Raw genomic sequence first — 22,392 nt, forward strand, 5'->3', positions numbered from 1 at the left:
TGTTCTCAATGATGTAAAATGTTAAGATGTAGGACAAAACCTACAGAACCAAACTGAAAACAACACAAGTGATTACAAAATGCACCAGCGCTACATTACTGATATCATGATTTTACTGTCTTAGAAAGAAAAAAAATATTTCGAATTTTACAAGTGCATGCAAAGTCGAAGGTATTTAATGGCTGCTTCACAGGAGAACCACAAAATATTGCATCCTGGCATGGTCGCCATTTTTATGTGAAATATTGGTTGGAGTGGTTATTTTACTGTCATCTGATTCAAGTGTGCATATGTGAAAAGCCACACTACTTCTCTCAAGTTGAATGTCTCATAAATCCATGCAAGGATCAGAAAACCGCATCTAAAGAAATGAATTTGACCCTGTGACTTTCAGCTTATGACATTTAGCATAAATTACTCCTGTAGCAACTATTTGTAACAATGCATCCAACTTACATGAATTGAAATTGGTACTTCTTAATAATGTATCTGACTTGCATCAATTTAAATTTGGTACTTCATCATAATTCATCTAACTTGCAATGAATTGAAATTGGTACTTCTTTGACTCTGGATTCATAAAATGCAAATTTCAAGTATTAACGGTGCTACTACTTGAAACAACATGTTAAATCAATAAAAACAGTTTATTTTCACCACATAAAAATAGACATTGAACATGATTTCAACACTGCTGATCACCTTAAACATGAACCATAAGCTCCATTAGAACGACAAGAATGAATTTAATTGAATTAGTTGACGTGTGTTTGGATATGGAAAAAGAGAAAGTAGAAACTGACACATTTCCTACGTTTAGTTCCCAACGCAAGTTGAGCTACCCGAACAAGAATGAATGTGCATTACAGAAGTCAACGAAATTGTGCATGCCTTGAATAGAAAAGAGAAACTATTGAACTGAAAGAAATTGTCCTGACTCTTACTACCTGTCTTCCCTACCCTGCTGGAGCTGATCTGTACTTTACCATAGTGAGTGACTGTACTGTGGCGTCGTGGCCGCGACGTCTGGCGCTGGTCGGTGTGCGTTCTATTGCATTTATGCTTACAGGCTCTTGTGGTGGTGGTTGAATCAAGACTAAACCTACCTTATGTTGCAATAATTCCCTGAAAAAAACCCATCCCAATTTAAGTTAAAGTGGATGACAGTATGCGTCCAGAGCCAATGAAAATCTGTCTTTGAATTTGTGTCAAGTTCAACACAAAGTTAAGAAAAACTTCTAACTGAAGCATGAAATATATGATTCTGAGAGAAGATTCTGAATAAACCCGTACTTAAAGCCAAAACTTCCCTAATACTGATTAGCAAATGAAATCCTTTTAACTCCTTTCCACTTTCCATGATCATAAGCAGCAGCCCGCCAAATCTTGCAATTTGAACAGAGCTTAGTGCGTCACAACTGAAGGTAAAACAGAAAAACGTCTAATTGGCTGTGTGCTAAGTCAAATGTGCGATCTGCACTTATTAATTACAAAGCAGAAGTACTTCCTGTCCATTGTCAGAGTGTAAGTAGGCTGCTTCTTTGTTGGAAGCGCTGTGTTTTGCTTTGCATTGGATCTCTGACTGTGCTTTCTTTGTAAGAGACTCTGTGGCTGCTTGGACTCGTTGTTGGGAGTTAATCGCCAGTAGTGTTCGGCAGTTGGAAGCTAGCCGCCAGCAGTGATGGAAGTACTGTTGGACAACTGGAGGTGAACAGCGAGCAGTGGTGGATGTTAAATGTGAGAAGTTAGCATTGATGGAGGGTAGAGGTCTGAAGTGTTAGTGTAGGCTAACGACCTGGATGCATACGACTTGGAGATTTAAAATTATTCATGATTATATATCTTTGTACTGGATGTCAATGACGATTCATATTCGTGTTTGAACTGTATGTCACATTATTAAGGTAAAAAATACATTATTTGGTTTGCAACAAACTCTTTCCTTTGCTAACCACATGCCTATTAGTAGTTAGTGGCTTTAGTAGTTAGAATCCTTTATTTAGCTGGCGGTAATGACGCTCGCTGTATTGCAGTAGTTAGCGTAACGAAGATTTTTGTGAGGTAAGTGCTTAATGAAATGTATATGTTATTGTTAAGATTTCTTTTTAGTCAGGCCATTCTTTTGTATTAATTATTTGAAGTCAGGTTGTAAATTTTTTGAGTAGTCAGATTGCTTTGCGCTAGAATATTGTGGGTCAGTGCTGACATGATAAGAAAAAGTAAAGAGAAAGTAGGCTCAGTAGGTTTGGGTTTACTCAGCTGTTTCAGAATCAAATAAGGTTTCATCTTCTCAGTCATTCAGCTATTTAAGTACAGACACACACATTTAAATAAAGAAATGTCAAGGGCAGTTGGACATAGAAATGCCTATTAATTTTGTGAAGCAGTCCACCTGACTCGGAAAACAGAATTAGATTGAAACTGATGAATGACACCAGTCTCTCGCATTGGAAAGAACGAAGTTTCTCATTCCATCACTTTCTATCACATCTTGCATGCCTCTTCCAATCATAGCATACAGGACAGTGCTTAGAGTTTGTATTACAGAACGAAAAAAAAAAATTCTGTCCAATCCCGCATGTTGTTACATTTTGTGCTTGCTAGGGAAGATCTGAAGTTTCTCATTCTATCACTTTCTATCACATCTTGCATGCCTCTTCCAATCATAGCATACAGGGCAGTGCTTAGAGTTTGTATTACAGAACGAAAAAAAAAAAAATTCTGTCCAATCCCGGATGTTGTTACATTTTGTGCTTGCAAGGCAAGATCTCCTACTGCCGCTCTGATGTAGCATCTAACCCAATCAGCATTTCTCTTTCACCTTTTTTTGTAAAGTCACAACGTTCTAGAGCGTTCGGGATTTCTCTAAAAAGAGCAAAACTAAACAGCAGCGGTCAGGCCAGGAATTCCACCCTCCCCTTGATGAAATTCTTAAGATTTTGACTTCCAAGAGCGCTACCTCACCATTGTGGAGTGCAGAAGGCTCGTTCCCCCTGCAGTGCAGTGAAACGGTGAGTAGAAAGCTGATCCTGAGTTTTCGCCGAACCTGAAGCCTATTATATGTTTCAGGGACAAAAAACTGCCTTTTAGATGCAGCCGCCCAGGGGCTGTGGCCCTTTGTGAGACCGTAGTGTCGGTCTCAGCGGATGGTGATGTCCTAGAGGCGTTTTCGCGTCACTGTCATTGCAAACGCACATATCTGGAAGCCAAGGCCTCTTTGGTCAGCCCTCCCGAGTCTGCTCTGCTACGAGCCAACTCGTTGCAACTAACAGCTGAACTACAGTTGTCAGGAGAAGTAGAAAGAAAATTATTGAATTAAAGAATTCTGTCTATCTATCTATCTATCTATCTATCTATCGCTTGAGCATTGTCTCGCAGTTACACAAGGTCAGCCATCGTTAATCGGATTTGGTATGTTAATGGTTAAGGGGTGGCCGAATGCCGTTCCTGCCGCCCCCGGGACGGAATTAGTGTAACCCAGCTGTCTGCATCGAGTGTAATCCATGGAATAGTGCGAAAGTGTGCAGATGTCTGCAAGCCGTGGAACTGAGGCGGAACATGGGGACCAGCCCGGTATTCACCTAGCGGGATGTGGAAAACCGCCTAAAAACCACATCCAGGCTGACCGGCAAATCGGCCCTCGTCGTTAATTCGCCAGGCGGATTCGATCCAGGGCTGGCGCGCCTACCCGAGTTCGGGAAGCAGCGCATTAGCGCTCTCGGGTACCCTGGCGGGTATTATTGAATTAAAAAATAAAGAGAGTAAAAAAGAGAAAATATATGCACTCTCATTGACTACTCATACTAGCAACATAACAAATTTGCATAATCTCTCGATTCAACTCTGTGTAAATTACTCAAAAAGGTAGTTTTAAATGAATTAGAATGTGAAAAATGACGCGTACATCCGCAACGTTTTTCAGCAGCTTGTTTGCTTTCAGGTATTTCACGCCCGATGTACCATAAAATGTGATTCATCTGAGAAGTCCATCTGTCACCACTCAGTGGACTTCCAACAGCGATACTAGTGTGCAAATTCTAACCTTCATCGCCAATGAATTGCAGTTAGCACGAGTGTATGACCCAGGCACCTGCTACTGAGGCCTTTCTGAACCAAATGTCGCTGGAAGCTCATTGAAGAGACACAGTTGATAGCCCCTTGGTTCACGTGGGTAATCAGTTGCTCAACAGTTGAACGTCTGTTCGCTTGTACCGATCTCTGCAGCTGTCATTCACCAAAAAGTGTTCAAATGTGTGTGAATTCCTAAGGGACCAAAACTGCTTAGGTCATCAGTCCCTAGACTTACACACTACTTATACTACCTTATACTAAGAACAACACACACATCCACGCCCGAGGGAGGACTCGAACCTCCGGCGGGAGGGTCGGCGCAAACCGTGACAATGCCCCTGAGACCACGCTTCCACTCCTGTCACTCACCTTTGTCATCTATGGCCCGTTGTGCACCATAGATACCACTGGTTTTGGATAGCATCATTTTACGATGCACGGTACACTTTAACCACTGTGACACACGAAGAGTTTACGAACTAGCAGTTCCGGAAATGCTTCCACCTTCGACGCAAACGCCAGTAATCAGGCCCTTTTGGACATCAGGTAAGTCGCTCTGTTTCCTCATAACGACAATGACTGCACTGTCTTCCATGTCCCTCCAACATGCTTTATATATCCACCACTGCTAATGATGCCACCTGCCGTCTGTGAGAGGTTACTGCACGTTGACATCGAACATAGGCGGCGGTCACGTTAATGTGATTGGACCATGTCTATATTTTATACATTCCACTACAAAACTTAAGGGCAAGATGCATGGTGCGATCAAAAAGTTTGTTTTTGAGGGCGTTGCTGCAGCATATATGCAACGCAGCGCGACTCTGATGCGCATTAAAAAAAAAAAAAAAAGAACCTATATGTAGGCAAAGGATTGCTGTCGCCCTTAAACATAAACTGTTTGGTTGCCCCTTACACATAACGTAATGCAACGTAGTAAGTTCTCAGTTACAGTGATTGAAAATGCGAGAGGGTGTGCTCCCAGAGGTCTCCCAGTCGTGCCAACAAAGTTGCGCATTACATGCCATGAGGTCAGCGTGACTATGGCGGCAAATGTGGCTGGCCCCACAACATGAGGCAGTTGAAGGAACAGGAAAGACAGCGTGTCAGTCAGCAGCAGTTACGAAGCACTGTGATGGTGTTCTTCATTACAACATGGCCCTGACACAATACCTAGGTGACTTCACATGGAGAGGAATGATCGTGGGACTGGAAAAAGGAAGAATTGTGACGAGTGCTGCCCAAGAGTTTGGTATTGGTCACAGCATTGTTTCACATGGGTGGATATCATTCCGAACCAATGGCACTGCCTCCCATAGGAGAGATGGTCCGCTGTCAACTATAACAGTAAATGACTGCTACATTATGCTACGGGTAAGAGAGGACCCACGTCAAACCATGTCTGTAATTGCAACCAAATTTAACAGGACTGCAAGGCTCGCACTCTCACAGTGCACAGTAGCACGGGGACTGCATGGAGATGGCCTCTTCGACAGACGACCGGCACGTTGTCTGCTGTTGACACTGGCAGCGTTTGCGATGGCGCCAAGAGCACAGGTGCTGGACCAGTGAGGGCTGGATTCGTGTCCTCTTCTCTGATGAGAGCAGATTGGGGCTAAACAGTGATTCTGCATGTACCCTCATATGGCGAGAGGTGGGAATAAGTAATATACCGAAGAACATTGTCGAATGTGATTGTTTTGGTGGTGTAAGGGTCTACAGGTTGCACACAGCCGCACAGTACGTAACACGCGCTCGCCAGCAGACCTATCTGGAACGCTGACAATTTGCTTGGTCAGTACACGTGTGTCCGGCTGCAGTGGGACGCAGGGAGTAAGCGACTGGCTGCCGTCCGCGGCATGCCGTATTAACTAGCGTGACCTCAGGCGCGAATATGTCTCTTTTTTTTTAGCTCACCATGGAGCGTTTCGATACGACCCTAATTAGGATGTCAGACACAGTGCAGACATAGCGTGCGTGTTTTATAATCAGCCTTTGTTAATGAAACTGTTTAAACTTACTTCTCGGTCTTCGCGTATTGCCGTACCCCAAGGACCCACCGCTTACAAATGCTGACAAATATTTCGTATATCATGTGAGGCGACAACACAAAGAACCCCCTTATAGTGGTCGAATTATTGTGGTCTGGAGAGTTATAATGCTGGGTGGACTTACTGACCTCCAAATCTTTGAACACGGTACACTTACAAGGCAACCTTATTTTGACGGTGTGCTCCTTCCAGATGTGCGTCTTCGCAGGGGCCCACTCGGCCCTGACTTCATTTTTATGGGTGACACTGCGCCACCACAACAAACTGAACAGGTGAAGGAGTGCTTGAAACGAGAGGATATTCCGTTAATGGACGACTTAAATCGCATCGAGCATGTGTGGGATGCTGTGGGAAGACATAACGCTGCACGTCCAGATCCACCAAAGGCCATCCTGCAGTTGTTAAGCTCACTGGTGGAAGAATGGAATGCCCTACCACAAGATATGATTACCAACCTTGTGGCGAACGCAGGAACACACTGCATGTCCCGCCTTTTGTAACGTCCAGGCAAGCATTGACTCAGTGTAATTATTATCTTTAAATACAAGCGTAATTTCTGTTCGTCTCACTGGGTATTTCCTTCAATTACCTTCTGTACTATTCCATAGCAGTTCTTTCTCTGTGTCGTCCAAAGTATCTTCGAGCGCTGTTACTTGGTAGTGACACATCATTCAGAATCTACTTTCATCCTGAACTTTTGCACACCAGTGTGTGTGTATTCATGCATGTGTGTGCGTGTATGTATTTTTCGCATGTCGTCCTAAACTCCTGAATCGATCTGAATCTGTGAGGTGCCGGAACTGACAGGTGCGCATGTCACCCAAATTCATTAAAGAAATCCTTGTTAGTCACAATCAATCCCTTTTAACTACCACAGTTACTATCACACAACAGACAATTTATGGAGAAAATTATAATATGCCCCTGATTGTGGTCAGTTTGAGTTGCACCTTCGACATAATTCTATTTATGATAATTTAATGGCTGATCACTCACATCTTCCAAAGGGCCCTGACACTAAAGGTGAAAATCGACCACTAAATAATGCAAAGATTATGGTATCACAGAATGATTTATTGTTCCTAAACTATCATCAGAGACAAATACTGAATGGAATGTGAATAAGAACAACGTAACTTGGGTAATGAGGTGTTGGCTGAATTTGCATACAGGAGTAGGATCAACTACCACGTTATAGAGTTCTACAAACTTTGTGAATGAGAGTATGTCTTAACACGTTACCCCTGACTATCATGAACAATATTGATCGGGAATGAGAGCCCTTGATACAGATAACACACGCAAGCCGTGGCTGCGTATGGCGACAAGGTGACAGCGTAAGCTGGTAGGGGTCAATATAGCCATACTGTTGGCCCAGTGATGCGAATACATTACCACCTGTAAGACTGGCCAGGTGCTTTCAGTGGCGGTCCGCGCCCATGGACAAAGACCCGACCGAAACAGTACGAGTGAGAAACGATAATCATATATGCCTGTTGTAACCAAGTGGCAACAGACAGGCTCTGCCCATACTACCGTGATAGTAATACTTCTGACTCTTGTGATCACCTTCACTCTGCCCGACCAGAAGAGAAGAAATCTAACCATCGCTCTGGCAGTCCAGAAGAGAAACACGACTGATCTGGCTATCCAGAAGTGAATCTCAGAACTCCTCACTTCACCCCCACACCGAAAGATTAGCGGATTGTCCCGACCGCGCAGGAAAACCTCCAATTGTAGAACCACATAGGAAGAGCAGCCAGTCATACTCTTAGATTGTGCTGCTCCTTTCCTCTCCAAACCATTACAACAAATTTTCGTCCTATCACTGGCTGTCCCACCAAATTCGGAGCGTGCTCTTCTGCGTCATCACATGTCAAACCGGCTCACCAGTCAGATGGCGTGTTCCAGTCTATATGCAGGTAACTGCCTCTGGCGTTGGATTGCAGTGGTCTACGTGGGCCTCGCACTGTCGACTCCCACGGACGCAGACATTAAAATTTTCTGAACGGTGCAGAAAATATAGCCATCTGGCGTCTGGTAGGCGAGCGGCGGGCCCAGCGCACTGGAACAATTTGCGAGGCGCCGGCCCCAACGCTGCCCACGTCCCAGACACCTTGCTCGCATTGCTACAGAAGGCGAAAACGCCGGGCACCCCCTGCGGTGCGACAGCGAGCCGTACGCTGGTATTGTCACTCTGGTAGCACTGCCGCCACACATCGTCGCATGCCTAATAAAGTGCGACAGACCTGTTACCTAATTGCTATCTAAAGAAAACCAAAGCTCTCATTCCAGACTTCATTACTCCTATGACCGTACTTGGGCATCACCACAGGGGAACTTATCAAGAAAAAGTTGAATCAAGGAAAAAAAGAAATAAAATGGGAGTGGACAAGCTACGAGAGATTGGCCTATTTCAAACTAACCTTGGTATACATAATACTTATTATCCTGAAAGAAATACTGTGTGAGTACGAATCACCTTCCTTCCATTGTGCTGAATTTGACATAGGAGGTAGACATAGAGTAGGAGGAGGAGATGGAGAGTGGAAGGCAGAAGGAACAGACTGACAAGCGAGGAGGGAGGGTGAAGATGGACAGAAGTATGGTGGAAAGGAGATGGATGGGGAGAGGGGGAAGAGGAGGTGGACAGAGGGAGAGGGAGAGGGAGAGGAGTGGGGAAATGGATAGAGAGAGGGAGAGGGAGAGGAGGGGGGAAATGGATAGAGAGAGGAAGAGGGAGTGGGAGAGGAGGGGGGAATGGATAGAGAGAGGGAGAGGGAGAGGTCGGGGGAAATGGATAGAGAGAGGGAGAGGGAGAGGAGGGGGGAAATAGATAGAGAGAGGGAGAGGGAGAGGATGGGGGAAATGGATAGAGAGAGGGAGAGGGAGAGGAGGGGGGAAATGGATAGAGAGAGGGAGAGGGAGAGGGAGAGGAGGGGGGAAATGGATAGAGAGAGGGAGAGGGAGAGGAGAGGGGAAATGGATAGAGAGAGGGGGAGCAGGAAAAGGACGAGATGGACACGAAGAGGACTGGAGAGTAAATATGTGTGTGTGGGTGAACTGTTGGTAAGAACTTAGTTATCATATAAATTTATGTACGTATGTGTGTACCACATCGTCTATCAAACCAATCTAGCGATTTCAACAAAACTTTGTACACATAGGACTTACTCTCTGGAAAGAACTTCTGTAGGGTTGCAAATTTTGCAGGTACATGACTCATAATTTTTATTATTTCTATAATTATTTGTGTAGAAATACTTTAGCCTCTAGGGATGGGGTTTGGGGTGAAAAACTGTGCGATGTAAATATATTCGGTAACGACTGATATTAGCAGCGAATCTTTAGTTTTTGGAGTCGCTAGGCTCATTGGTGACAGTCCCGATGAGGTTTCACGCCTGCTGGTGGGAGGGGGAGTGTGCTGGGCCGAAGACAGCATATCTCTGCAACGTCTAAATCAAGTGCTACAAAACTTGGCACACATACCATGTGAAAGCTGGAAAAAAAAATTACTGCGCACGTGTTACACCCCTATAGGTGAGGGTACGGAGAAAAAGGCTGCCATAAATGTATAACTCAGAAACATCTGGAGCAATTTCAACCAAATTAGGTATACACATGATTCGTTATTTGTACAAAAATACTATTGGACTAAGATACCTCTGCTATCCCTTGAGGTGGGGGTGGGGAAGATAGCATGACAACTAAAAATGTTTGAAAATGTTCTATTAGCATTCCTTTAATAATTACAACATACATATACACGAGTGAGTCGCGGGCAAGAAGCTAGTTTTTAATAAAAATAGCAACTTTTTATTTGTAAGTACTAACCGCTTTAAAACGCGAGCATTAGGATCTGATTCAAAAATGCTACATATTAAATGGAAAGTACATAGTTCTTTCCTAGAGCTTGAACAGTATTACTAATTTACATGTTTCTTTCATTTGACAGTAACGCTTTCCGCATATTTGTTTCAAATGATTATTAATTTTCATACAACCAGCGATTAAAAATAAAAACACGTTGTTTTATTGAAAATATAAACAAGTATTCCTATTTTGTAATAAATATTGAATTTAAACGAAAGAAAAAACTTCTAACGAGAACTAACCAGCGAATTCACCGCTACAAGACTTGCACACTAAGCAAACAGCTACCAGCGACTGCGGTAATTTGCTCGACGTATTTTGTACTTCACAGTGCTCGGCAAACTTCTAATGTTTAAAGTAGACTTTTTTGAGTAATTTTTTATTTTTAAAATAGTTGAGTCGTACAGTTTAGGGGAACAGCCATTCGAATCCTCTAAGAGCCTGTCTGCACAATCCACTTGTTGCTTAAAGCGATCATAAACGACGATTATTAAACACCTGCAATCGTGCCAACAATAATTTAAACATCACTAGTCACGTTTTCTTCGTACGTAACACGACGCACTTCAGGGATTCATTTCCATTTTCAAGTGGTCTGGGAGTTTACATTAGTATTATACTGTGATGTCTTCTGGTGTGTTGTTTCACCTCTCTTTCCCTCCAGCCAATTTTTTATATAATTCATGTATATAGTACATGTTATACCTCCTTCGTCAATCAGAAATTGACACACATGTAGAGGCCCCTCCCACCAGTGGTTCAAGTCCTCCCTCGTGACATTAAGTGTGTAGGTCTACGGACCGATGACCTCAGCAGTTTGGTCCCTTAGGAATTCACACGCATTTGAGCATTTTGAACACACGCAGAATTTCATTCACACCGTTTGTTTACGTTAAATAACAAAATATACAAAGATATTGCAATAATTACAGGGCGCAAAAAATTACTATAGCCGATGTATACATCACATTTCACACTGATATAAAATACCACTTGAAAATGGAAATAAATTTCTGAAATGTGTAGCACTGCGCTTGAAAAAACGTAACTGTTACAGCACTTCATTATTTAAATCAATTAACGTCTACACTGAAAGATGAAATTCTAATCTGAAAGTTGCAATAAAAAACACTATCTGATCAAAAATATCCGGGTAAATACACTATGTGATCAAAAGTATCCGGACACCCCCAAAAACATACGTTTCTCATATTAGGTGCGTTGTGCTGCCACCTACTGCCAGGTACTCCATATCAGCGAATTCAGTAGTCATTAGACATCGTGAGAGAGCAGAATGGGGCGCTCCGAGGAACTCACGGACTTAGAACGTGGTCAGTTGTTTGGGTGTCACTTGTGTCATACGTCTGTACGCGAGATTTCCACACTCCTAAACATCCATAGGTCCACTGTTTCCGATGTGATAGTGAAGTGGAAACATGAAGGGAGACGGACAGCACAAAAGCGTACAGGCCGAACTCGTCTGTTGACTGACAGAGAGCGCCGACAGTTGTAGATGGTTGTAATGTGTAATAGGCAGACATCTATCCAGACCATCACACAGGAATTCCAAACTACATCAGGATCCACTGCAGGTACTATGACATTTAGATGGGAGGTGCGGAATCTTGGATTTCATGGTCAAGCGGCTGCTCACAGCCACACATCACTCTGGCAAATGCCAAACGACGCCTCTCTTGGTGTAAGAAGCATAAACACTGGACGATTGAACAGTGGAAAAACGTCGTGCGGAGTGACGGATCACGGTACACAATGTGACGATCCGATGGTAGGGTGAGGTTATGGTGAATGCCCGGTGAATGTCATCCGTCAGCGTGTGTAGTGCCAACAGTAAAATTCGAAGGCAGTGGTGTTATGGTGTGGTCGTGTTTTCCATGGATGGGGCTTGTACCCCTCGTTGTTTTGCGTGGCATTATCACACCACAGGTCTACTTTGATGTTTTAAGCACATTCTTGCTTCCCACTGTTGAAGAGCAATTCGGGGATGGCGATTGCATCTTTCAACACGATCGAGCACCTGTTCATAATGCACAGCCTGTGGCGGAGTGGTTACACAACAATAACACCCCTGTACTGAACTGGAATGCACAGAATCCTGACCAGAATCGTGTAGAACACCTCTGGGGTGTTTTGGAACGCCAACGTCGTGCCAGGCCTCCCCGATCGACATCAATACGTCTGCCGAGTGCAGGACTCCGTGAAGGACGAGCGGCCATTCCCCAAGAAACCTTCCAGCACCTGATTGAACGTATTCCTGCTAGAGTGGAAGCTGTAGTCAAGGCTAAGGGTGGGCCAACACCATACTGAATTCCAGCATTACCGATGGACGGCGCCACGAACCTGTAAGTCATTTTTTAAAAAATGTCTCTGAGCACTATGAGACTTAACATCTGATGTCATCAGTTCCCTAGACTTAGAACTACTTAAACCTAACTAACCTAAGGCGACCACATACATTCATGCCCGAGGCATGATTCGATTCTGCGACCGTACCAGCAGCGCTTTTCCAGACTGAAGCGCCTACAGCCGCTCGGCCACAGCGGACGCCGTAAGTCATTTTCAGCCAGATGTCCGGCTACTTTTGATCACGTAATGTATTAATGGAGATTAATAAGGAATGTGTCAACCTTTCGCCTATCATGGCTTAAACTCCCCTGGGGATGCTTTTAGTGAGCGAATGTCTGTGGAGGAATGGCAGCCCGTTCTTCCTCAAGAACCTCTACCAGAGAAGGTTGTAGTCATTAGACATCGTGAGAGAGCAGAATGGGGCGCTCCGAGGAACTCACGGACTTCGAACGTGGTCAGTTGTTTGGGTGTCACTTGTGTCATACGTCTGATGGTCAATTTCGCGTTACATAGAGATGTATGTAGGCAACTCTGATCAGGTCTGGAGTGAAGTCGACAGTTTAACTCATGCCAAAGGCGTGCCATTGCGTTCAGATCTGTACACTGGGCAGGTTAGTCCATTTCAGGACTGTTATTGCTCACAAACAATTTCCTCACAGTTGCTGCCAGACTGGGTGCATTGTCATGCTGATACAATCTACGAACAGTACCTCCACTGTACGCAGTACACTGTGCTGTATAATGTATTCGTATACTTCCGTATTTAGCATGTTCTTAAGCGCAATAAGGGGACCACATCATGATCACAAAGAGCAGGCTCATACCGTAACACAATCTTCTTCGTACTTCACTGCTAGCGCTACACATGGTGACAGGTAGCGTTCCTCAGGTACTCGCCAATTCCAAATACTTCCGTTTGACTGCCACAAGGTACAGCGTAATTCATCACTCCAAATCACTCGTTTCCAGTCATTCATCATCCAGTGGCGTAGCTCTTTACATCACAGCAAGCGCTGCTTAACATCAACTACAGATATGTGTGGCGTAAGAGAAGCTCCCCTTTATCAAGTTATACCTCATCTTTTTTAACTCACTACGTACACCAATTTTGTTACTGGACTGCTAGTAGCGCCTTAGAACTCACGAACGGTTCATTTCTTCGATTTCATCCGAATTTTTACAACGATCCTTCGCAATGCTCGATGGCGGCTGTACGCGAGGTCTGCCTTGTTTTGGTTTAACTGTGGTTGTTCCTTCGCGTATCCACTTTACACTCACATCAGCAACAGACGACATGGATGAATCTAGAAGAGATGAAATCAAGTGAATTTGTTCCTCGGGGCCGGCCGAAGTGGCCGTGCGGTTCTGGGCGCTGCAGTCTGGAACTGCGCGACCGCTACGGTCGCAGGTTCGAATCCTGCCTCGGGCATGGATGTGTGTGATGTCCTTAGGTTAGTTAGGTTTAACTAGTTCTAAGTTCTAGGGGACTAATGACCTCAGAAGTTGAGTCCCATAGTGCTCAGAGCCATTTGAACCATTTGTTCCTCGGGTGACATCCAATGATTAGTCCACTTTCGCTACTGACACACAATAATCTCCACCTCCTTTTCTATTGGCGGGTCTATCTCTCGTGACATCTAGTCTAATGATAAATTTCGCGTTACATAGAGATGTATGTAGGCAACACTGATCAGCCAGCAGAACTTTATGAACCCCTAACTAATGGCTGGTATGTCTCCTTTTGGCACGGATAACAGCGGCGACACGTCGTGGTATGGAAGCAATGAGGGCTTGGTAGGTCACTGAAGAGAATTGGCACCACATCTGTACACACAAGGCACCCAATCCACGTAAATCCCGGGGAGGGGGGCGATGAGCTCCGACTCCGCGTTCAATTACATCCTAGATGTGTTCGACTGAGCTCAGATCTGCCGAGTTAAGGGCCAGCTCATCAACTGGAACTCCCCACTGCGTTCCTCGAACCACTCTAAGTCTAATCATAGCGTGTAGGCTTTCACGGCCGGCGTCTTCAGTAATTAAAACTTCCGGGGTAAGAGGCCGTGGTCCAATAGTAGAAATACTTCTCCCTGACGTTTCGCTGCCAGCTGCGGGCAACATCATCTGAGGTGGCCCTAGTGGGCTGGCAACTCCACGACTCTAAGTCTCCTGGACTTGTGAGGTGACGCATTATCTCGTTGAAAAATTCCGCTACCGTTGGGAAGCATTTGCAACCTTGGCCGTAGTGGTGCCTTGCACGAGCTCCACTGGACCCATGGATTCCCACGAGAATGTTCCATAGACCATAGTTGCGCCGCCGCCAACTTGTCTCCGTCCCTCAGGACAGGTGTCAAGGAGCTGCTGCCCTGGAAGACGACACCCTCCCATCGGCATGATAAAGAAGGTGCTGGGATTCAGCAGACCGTGCAACGCTCTGCCACAGCGCCAACGTCCAGTGCCGATGGTCACGTGCCCATTTCAGTCGTAGTTGCCGATGTCGTGGTGTTAACGTTGGCACATGCAAGGGTCGTCGGTTGCGGAGACCCGTCGTTAGGAATGTTCGGTGCACTATGTGTTCAGACACACTTGTACTCTAGCCAGCGTTAAAGCCTGATGTTAGTTCCGCCAGAGTTCGCCGCCTATCCTGTTTAACCTGTCTGCCCAGTTTAGGACGTCCGACATCTGTAGTGAAGGGTGGCCGCCCAACGCCTCGACGTGTGGACGTAATTTCACATTGGTTTCGCCACGTGTTGAAGACGCTCACCAGACAAGCAGTGCAGTTTCCGAAATGCAAGTGCCAAGCCTCTGGGCCGTCACAGACTGACCTCGAACAAACTCAGATAGACCGCGCGCCTTCCCCATTCTACAGACAGACGGCACGCTCAGTGATACTACATTCACCGTGCATGTGTCTGACTAGCAGTAATCCCTCGGCAGATACTGTTTGGATACGGTACTCTTGTAACCGACGGACATGTGCTATAAATTAATGTTTCGTTTTAAAGGCAAGAAATAATTAGTAATTAGTGAAGGAAAGATCTTTCACAGGGAGGTGCCTTAAGCCTCCACAGTAACATGGAGGTTTCTTCGTCAAAACAATGAAACTGAAGAAAAGAAACTGGTACAGAATGTCACACAGATGTAATTTAAAACTGGGCTGAACAACGCTCTGACAGCGTGTAACACCGAAAATGCAGGATGCATGGCACCTGCTACCGATATATAAATTTTTTTTGCTGATTTGTATCTAAATATTTATAATTTAAATGCTTTCTTTTAATAAGTAAGGACATTGCTTCACTGTATGTGTAAATTCAGGAAGAAGTCTGTTGACACTTCATTGTATTTATCTGTGTTTTACTGTGAAACAAGCTCTGGGGAGACGCCAAAAGAATTGTTATTTGCATCGACTAGCAATGGCAATAGCAGTGCTTGTGCATTGTAAAATCTTTGGGTAGGGAGCTGTTGCACAGAGCGCGCGGAGATAGCGAGATGGGTTCCAGTGCTTGTAGTGTGCGGAAGCGTGGTGTTAACGCTCTCGCAGTAGAGAGTATCATTTCGATGGAATCATGTACGCGCGCCAGCCGGATGAATAGTAGCAGGTGTAAGGACAGTGGACGGGCGGAAGAGTCTGTATTAATTACGATTGACCGTTCCTATAAATTTCCATGCTCCACAAGATGCTACCGTCTTCAACAACAGCAGCAGTTCCAGCAACACAGATTCGTCGTCGGCTCCGAGTTTCGTCGTATTCACAGCACTGAAGTAAGACTGTTCATTGGTAGAAGGTATTAAAGGCTAATCCAGCAGCACAACTGAATGTGATTTGATTGATAAAATTTATTTAAATAATGATCAATTAAACTCAGGGCGATTGTGCTCTTATTGTCCTCAGACATTATTACCGAACAGGGCCCTTGTTCCTTTTATTTCCATATATGCTAACCGAGTGTCATAAGAAACAAACTGAATAGTCACAACCAGTTTATTAACGAATAATTTCACTTTTAAGAATTTTAGCTTCAGTCTACTTTCAATTAACTGTTGTACAACGGAGGTTTCAGTATATGAGTAAAGTAAAGCAATTTCATTTTTCAAATTTGAGAATCAATCACTGGGAAAAATCCAAATCTAAAGAAATGCACAAATTAAGAGTGCTGAAGTTTTATTTATTTTACATATAGCTTGGAGCACATGGCTGTTTGGTTTGGTACGTATTCTATTACTTATTTATGTTCAAGTCATTAAAAAAGGCTCAGTTGTTCAGACAATAATATGAAATCCAATTTGCAAAATAAGTAACCGCAAATTAAAAAGTGCTTGCTCTTTTTTTCTAAATATCTTTGATGACGTTACGTTGAGGTCACTGAAAGTCATTGTTCATGTAACAAAGTTCAATACTAACATACAGGTTAATTACATATTTTCAAACCATTACTCGATTATCAAAATATCCACGGGTATGCTGCCTGTCTATAGTGTCCAACGGGCACAATATTTCGGCGATCATACATGTCGCCATCATCAGGTGAACTGACGGACTGAGCTCCTGTGAACGTGCCGGCACGGAGATCCGTACGCTATGGCTGCTCAGAGGGAACTGCGTACCATCGAGGATCGATGCCGTGAACACCAGAGGCACACTCGACTGATGTATCCGAGCAAGTCGGCGGTCGCTGAACATTGTTTGTCGGAAAATCACGCCATGGAGTATGACCGCACGAGGATTCTGGTACAGACGTCGAGATACTGGGACAGCGTTGTTAGAGAGGCCATCGAAACTCGCACCAATGACGACCTCATAAACCGTGACTGTGGCTATAATCTTAGCAAGGCTTGGCAACCAGCGATCGGGTTAATCAAGAGTAAATCGAGCAAACGTATAGTTGTGACGACCAATGCGGACATAGCCATCACACCGACGTCATCTCAGATGCCGTCGCAATCTGTGCCACCGCGCGACCGTGGCGCGGGGCGCGGACGGCGGAGGGAGCGCGCCGCGGGCGGAGGGTATTTAAATCGGCCGCCGCCGCGACCGAACCCAGTTCCCTCTGAGCAGCCATAGCGTACGGATCTCCGTGCCGGCACGTTCACAGGAGCTCAGTCCGTCAGTTCATCTGATGATGGCGACATGTATCATCGCCGAAATATTGTGCCCGTTGGACACTATAGACCGGCAGCATACCCGTGGATATTTTGATTATCAAATACGCCGGGAGAAACTCAAGAATCACATCATTACTCGATTGTTTTTTTTTTCAAAATTTAATGACAAACATAAGGTAAGAGTGTTTTCTCAGTTTTCTTTATGATTACATGCTCACTTAAAATTAGTGTCAAAAAAAAAAAAAAAAGAAAAAAAAGGAACGTGACAACCTTCAGTTGCCACGTCAGTGTTTAACATGTTTTTCTTTCCCATCATCTTGTACGGGATTTTGGATATAAATGGCCCTAGTGGGCTGGCGACCATTAATTACTTTCTTTTCGTTCATCAGTGTAGCTTTTGGATTCATGATCAGTGGTACCCCTTTTCTGTCCAGTGTTGTTCGTGAGTGAATGCACAAAATAACTTTCATTTTTCCAAATTATAACCCTGTTCGGTTTAATTACTTTTTATTTTTAGTAGACTTTTCCATCAGAAAGGTCTGTTGTACACTCTCCTCCTAGTTATCGGTATTATTTCTTCGGGAAAGATAGCCTTATCCAATTAGTAAAAATCCATTATGTATTCATGCGATCCACTGTCATATTTTATATCACAAGCAGGATAGGCCGATTAGTAAGTGGGAGGTTACAAGCAGTGCCATCTAATAGGAGCAGTGGCAGGTCGATACTGTGTAACACTGACAATGTCTTCGCATTTCGATCTGCAGTGCGAGGAATCTTATCTATTTACACAAAAAGGATTGGTATCGTAACGCAAATTCTTTTGTGCCGTATAAAACACTGTATTCCGTCTCAGTTTTCGAACTTGCTCCATGTCTTACCACCTCAAAGAATAGGAAACGGAAAATGAGAGGGGCCTAACCAAGTACAAAACATTTTAAAACTGAAAAAGAAAATCTCTGAAGGAAAAAAAATCAAGTGAGTGTGCTGTTCAGAAGAGCTACAAAACTGCACTAGTTTTAGCAAAACCTTGACGTCCTTTCACGGATGGTGATTTAATGAAGAATACTTGATAGTTGCAGCTGAACAATTACGTCAACTTGAGGTAAAACACCTTCATGTAGTGCCGTTATCAAACACGACAATCATGCGTTCAAGATTTGTTATGATTGATGACGTTCAGAGTCAGCTTGTAGAATAGTTGTAAAAAAGTTGTTGCATATTCTACAGCCCTCTAAGAAACCATAAATACCACAGGCCCACTGCTGGATGCGATTTGCTTGACAGAGTTGAAGAAACTGTAAAAACCATAGGTTTGTCACGGAATTTGTTAATTTGTGTGTCTGCTGATGGAGCACCATGGAGCACCAGTCACTTTGAGAAATAATCAGGATGGGAAAATTAGAAAGCTTCCAGTAGAGAATACGCGATGATCTGGAGCTTGAAGCAGTTCGTCTGTAGTGCGATAAAGCACACAAAGAATTCTAAATTTTTGATGTTGTTTCCCTCAGGATCGGTTTCCTCGTTTACACAAGTCCCCCCGGCTCCCCTCCCTGTTCCCTGTTCGGATTTACGGGGTACAGTACTCACTGCAATGAAATTGTTTCCCGAAACGGAAGAAACCATTTCCACAATACTGTTAACGCATCAAAGCAAGAAACGGAGCTACAAACCTCATAACCTAAAACAAAGGCGTCTTTTCAATATGAAGTATTTACACCGAATAAAATGATACGTTTGTTGGAAAATCGAGAGAGCCGTAAGACTTTCCAAATCATTGGTTTCCTTTTTTGGTGACTGAGACTGAGATTTTAGACGCTTTAGAGACTGACAGCTGAACACTGTTCATCGTAAATTTAAGACGGAAGTTGACACTGTACTGTGCAAAGGTACGTTTATACTGCAGCCTCGTGGAGCGCCCGTCACCTTACTGGCGCATTTAAGCTGTACTTTTGTCTTTTTCTCCCTTCAGTCCATGAGATCAGTAGTATGTGAAGTTTCGCGGAAGTCGTAGCGTGTATCCAACCTAAACACGAGGAAGTCAGCTGTCGTAAACGTCTTCTGTTAGCATCAATGCGTGAGACGTGAACCACTCGAATGGCTCGAAGACCTGACAGTCTATGTTTTCCTCTGCTAGAGAAGTCTTATCTTTGGTTAAAACGCAGAAACAAGTTTTCATGCAATATTAATTTTAAATTAACAACAGCCTCAGTTGCAATGCTTACCTAGATTTACCTAGGTTTCAGTTGGGATAACCCAACCGTCTTCAGAATAAAAGGAAGTACGATTTGTCCATAATTGACAACGTCAAAAACTAAAAACTATAATATAGTAATACATCGTCATGTTGCAATAACTTATCTGGGAAACAGGCTCGGCCCTTGCCAACAAGTTTTTAGCACTCCCGTTTGCAGAATAGCCGGGATTATCTGCTATTTCAAACCCGTAGTTATCCTCATGCGGTCAAGTTCGACGATTTGCCCTAATATGCTAGGTTGGCTTAAAATAGTAAAAGCATTGCTCCCTTCACTTTTGACGTCCAAAAATTGTTACAAATATTAAGACAGTCGATATATCTTTGTTCCTTACAGGATAACTTATACGTCAATTTTGTTAGCTGCACCTGGTTATCCATAAAATTTTAGGTTTAGGAGTACATGTTGGTACCAGTGTTAACAAGTACGCATGACACACTATCACGCATGCGCTCTCAAGGCTATAGCCAGTTCCAGTACAATATCCGTTGGTGCCGTACTGCGTACATTCGCGAAATGTATTACTGTATTATAGTTTTTAGTTTTTGACATTGCCCATTACGGACAAATCGTAGTTCCTTTTATTCTGAAGAAGGTTGGGTTATCCCAACTGAAGCCTACGTAAATCTAGGTAAACATTGCAAAAATGGTTCAAATGGCTCTGAGCACTATGCGACTTAATTTCTGAGGTCATTAGTTGCCTAGAACCCAGAACTAATTAAACCTAACTAACCTAAGACATCACACACATCCATGTCCGAGGCAGGATTCGAACCTGCGACAGTAGCGGTCGCTCGGCTCCAGAATGTAGCGCCTAGAACCGCACGGCCACTCCAGCCGGCGTAAATATTGCAACTGAGGCTGTTGTTAATTTAAGATTAATATTTATACAGTTGCTGACAGGGCTGCGAAATGTTGAAAATATTAAAACTTCATGCAGTAGGCCTACTTTGAGAGCGCAGCCTTGTCAGCCGATCTGGTTGTTTGACGCACAGTGTGCAGTCCGACCTGCTGGACATTCCACTCGTCGCTTCCGTTTCGTTTGGACTACTCCGGATGCTGCTTGCATCGTAATGCCATCGCATTGCCTGACAACGATTTGCACAGTTCGGATTTTTTTTTTTTTTTTTTTTTTTTTTTTGAGCCGTCACTCATCTAACTGGTTTGATGCTGCCCGCTACGAATTCCCCTCCTGTGCCAACCTCTTGTAGCACTTGTAACCCACATCCTCAACTATTTGCTGGATGTATTTCGATCTGTCTTCGTCTACAGTTTTGCCCTCTACAACTCCCTCTAGTGCCATGGAAATCATTCCCTGACTCGTTAACAGATGTCCTATCATTCTGTCCCTTCTCCATGTCAGTGTTTTCCATATATTCCTTTCCTCTCCGATTCTGCGCAGAACCTCCTCATTCCTTACCCTATCAATCCACGTAATTTTCAACACTCGCCTGTAACACCACATATCAAACGCTTCGATTGTCTTCTGTTCCGGTTTTACCACTGTTCATGTTTCACTACCGTACAATGCTGTGCTCCAAACGTACATTCTCAGAAATTTTTTCTTCAAATTAAGACATACATTATGTGATCAAAAGTATCTGGACACCCGGTTGAAAATGACTTACAAGTTCGTGGCGCCCTCCATCTGTAATGCTGGAATTCAATATGGTGTTGGCACACCCTTAGCGCCGGCCGGTGTGGCCAAGCGGTTCCAGGCGCTTCAGTCTGGAACCGCGCAACCGCTACGGTCGCAGGTTCGAATCCTGCCTCGGGAATGGATGTGTGTGATGTCCTTAGGTTATTCAGGTTTAAGTAGTTCTAAGTTCTAGGGGACTGATGACCTCATATGTTAAGTCCCATGGTGCTCAGAGCCATTTGAACCATTTGAACACCCTTAGCCTCGATGACAGCTTCCACTCTCGCAGGTATACGTTCAATCAGGTGCTGGAAGGTTTCTTGGGGAATGGCAGCCCATTATTCACGGAGTGCTGCACTGAAGAGAGGTATCGATGTCGGCCGGTGAGCACTGGCACGAAGTCGGCGTTCCAAAACATCCCAAAGATGTTCTATAGGATGCAGGTCAGGACTTTGTGCAGACCAGTCCATTACAGGGAAGCTACTGTCGTGTAACCATTCCGCCACAGGCTGTGCATTATGAACATGATCGTGTTGAAAGATGCAATCGCCATCCTCGTACTGCTCTCCAATAGTGGGAAGCAAGAAGGTGCTTCAAACATCAATGTAGGCCTGTGCTATCATAGTGCCACGCAAAACAACCTCAGTGAAGAACACGACCACACCATTACACCATCGCATCCAATTTTACTGTTGGCACTACACACGCTGGCAGACGACGTTCACCGGGCATTCGCCACACCCACACCCTGCCATCGGTTCGCTACATTGTGTAGTGTGATTCGTCACTCCACACAACGTTTTTTCACTTTTCAGTCGTCCAATGTGTACGTTCCTTTCTCCATGCGAGGCCTTGTTTGGCATTTACCGGCGTGATGTGTGGCTTATGAGCAGCCTCTCGACCATGAAATCCAAGTTGTCTCACCTCCCGCCTAACTGTCGTAGTACTTGCAGTGGATCCTGATGCAGTTTGGAATTCCTGTGTGATGGTCTGGACAGATGTCTACCTATCACACATTACGATCCTCTTCAACTGT

Source organism: Schistocerca americana, chromosome 3 (assembly GCF_021461395.2).
Source record: "Schistocerca americana isolate TAMUIC-IGC-003095 chromosome 3, iqSchAmer2.1, whole genome shotgun sequence".
Classification (NCBI taxonomy): domain Eukaryota; kingdom Metazoa; phylum Arthropoda; class Insecta; order Orthoptera; family Acrididae; genus Schistocerca; species Schistocerca americana.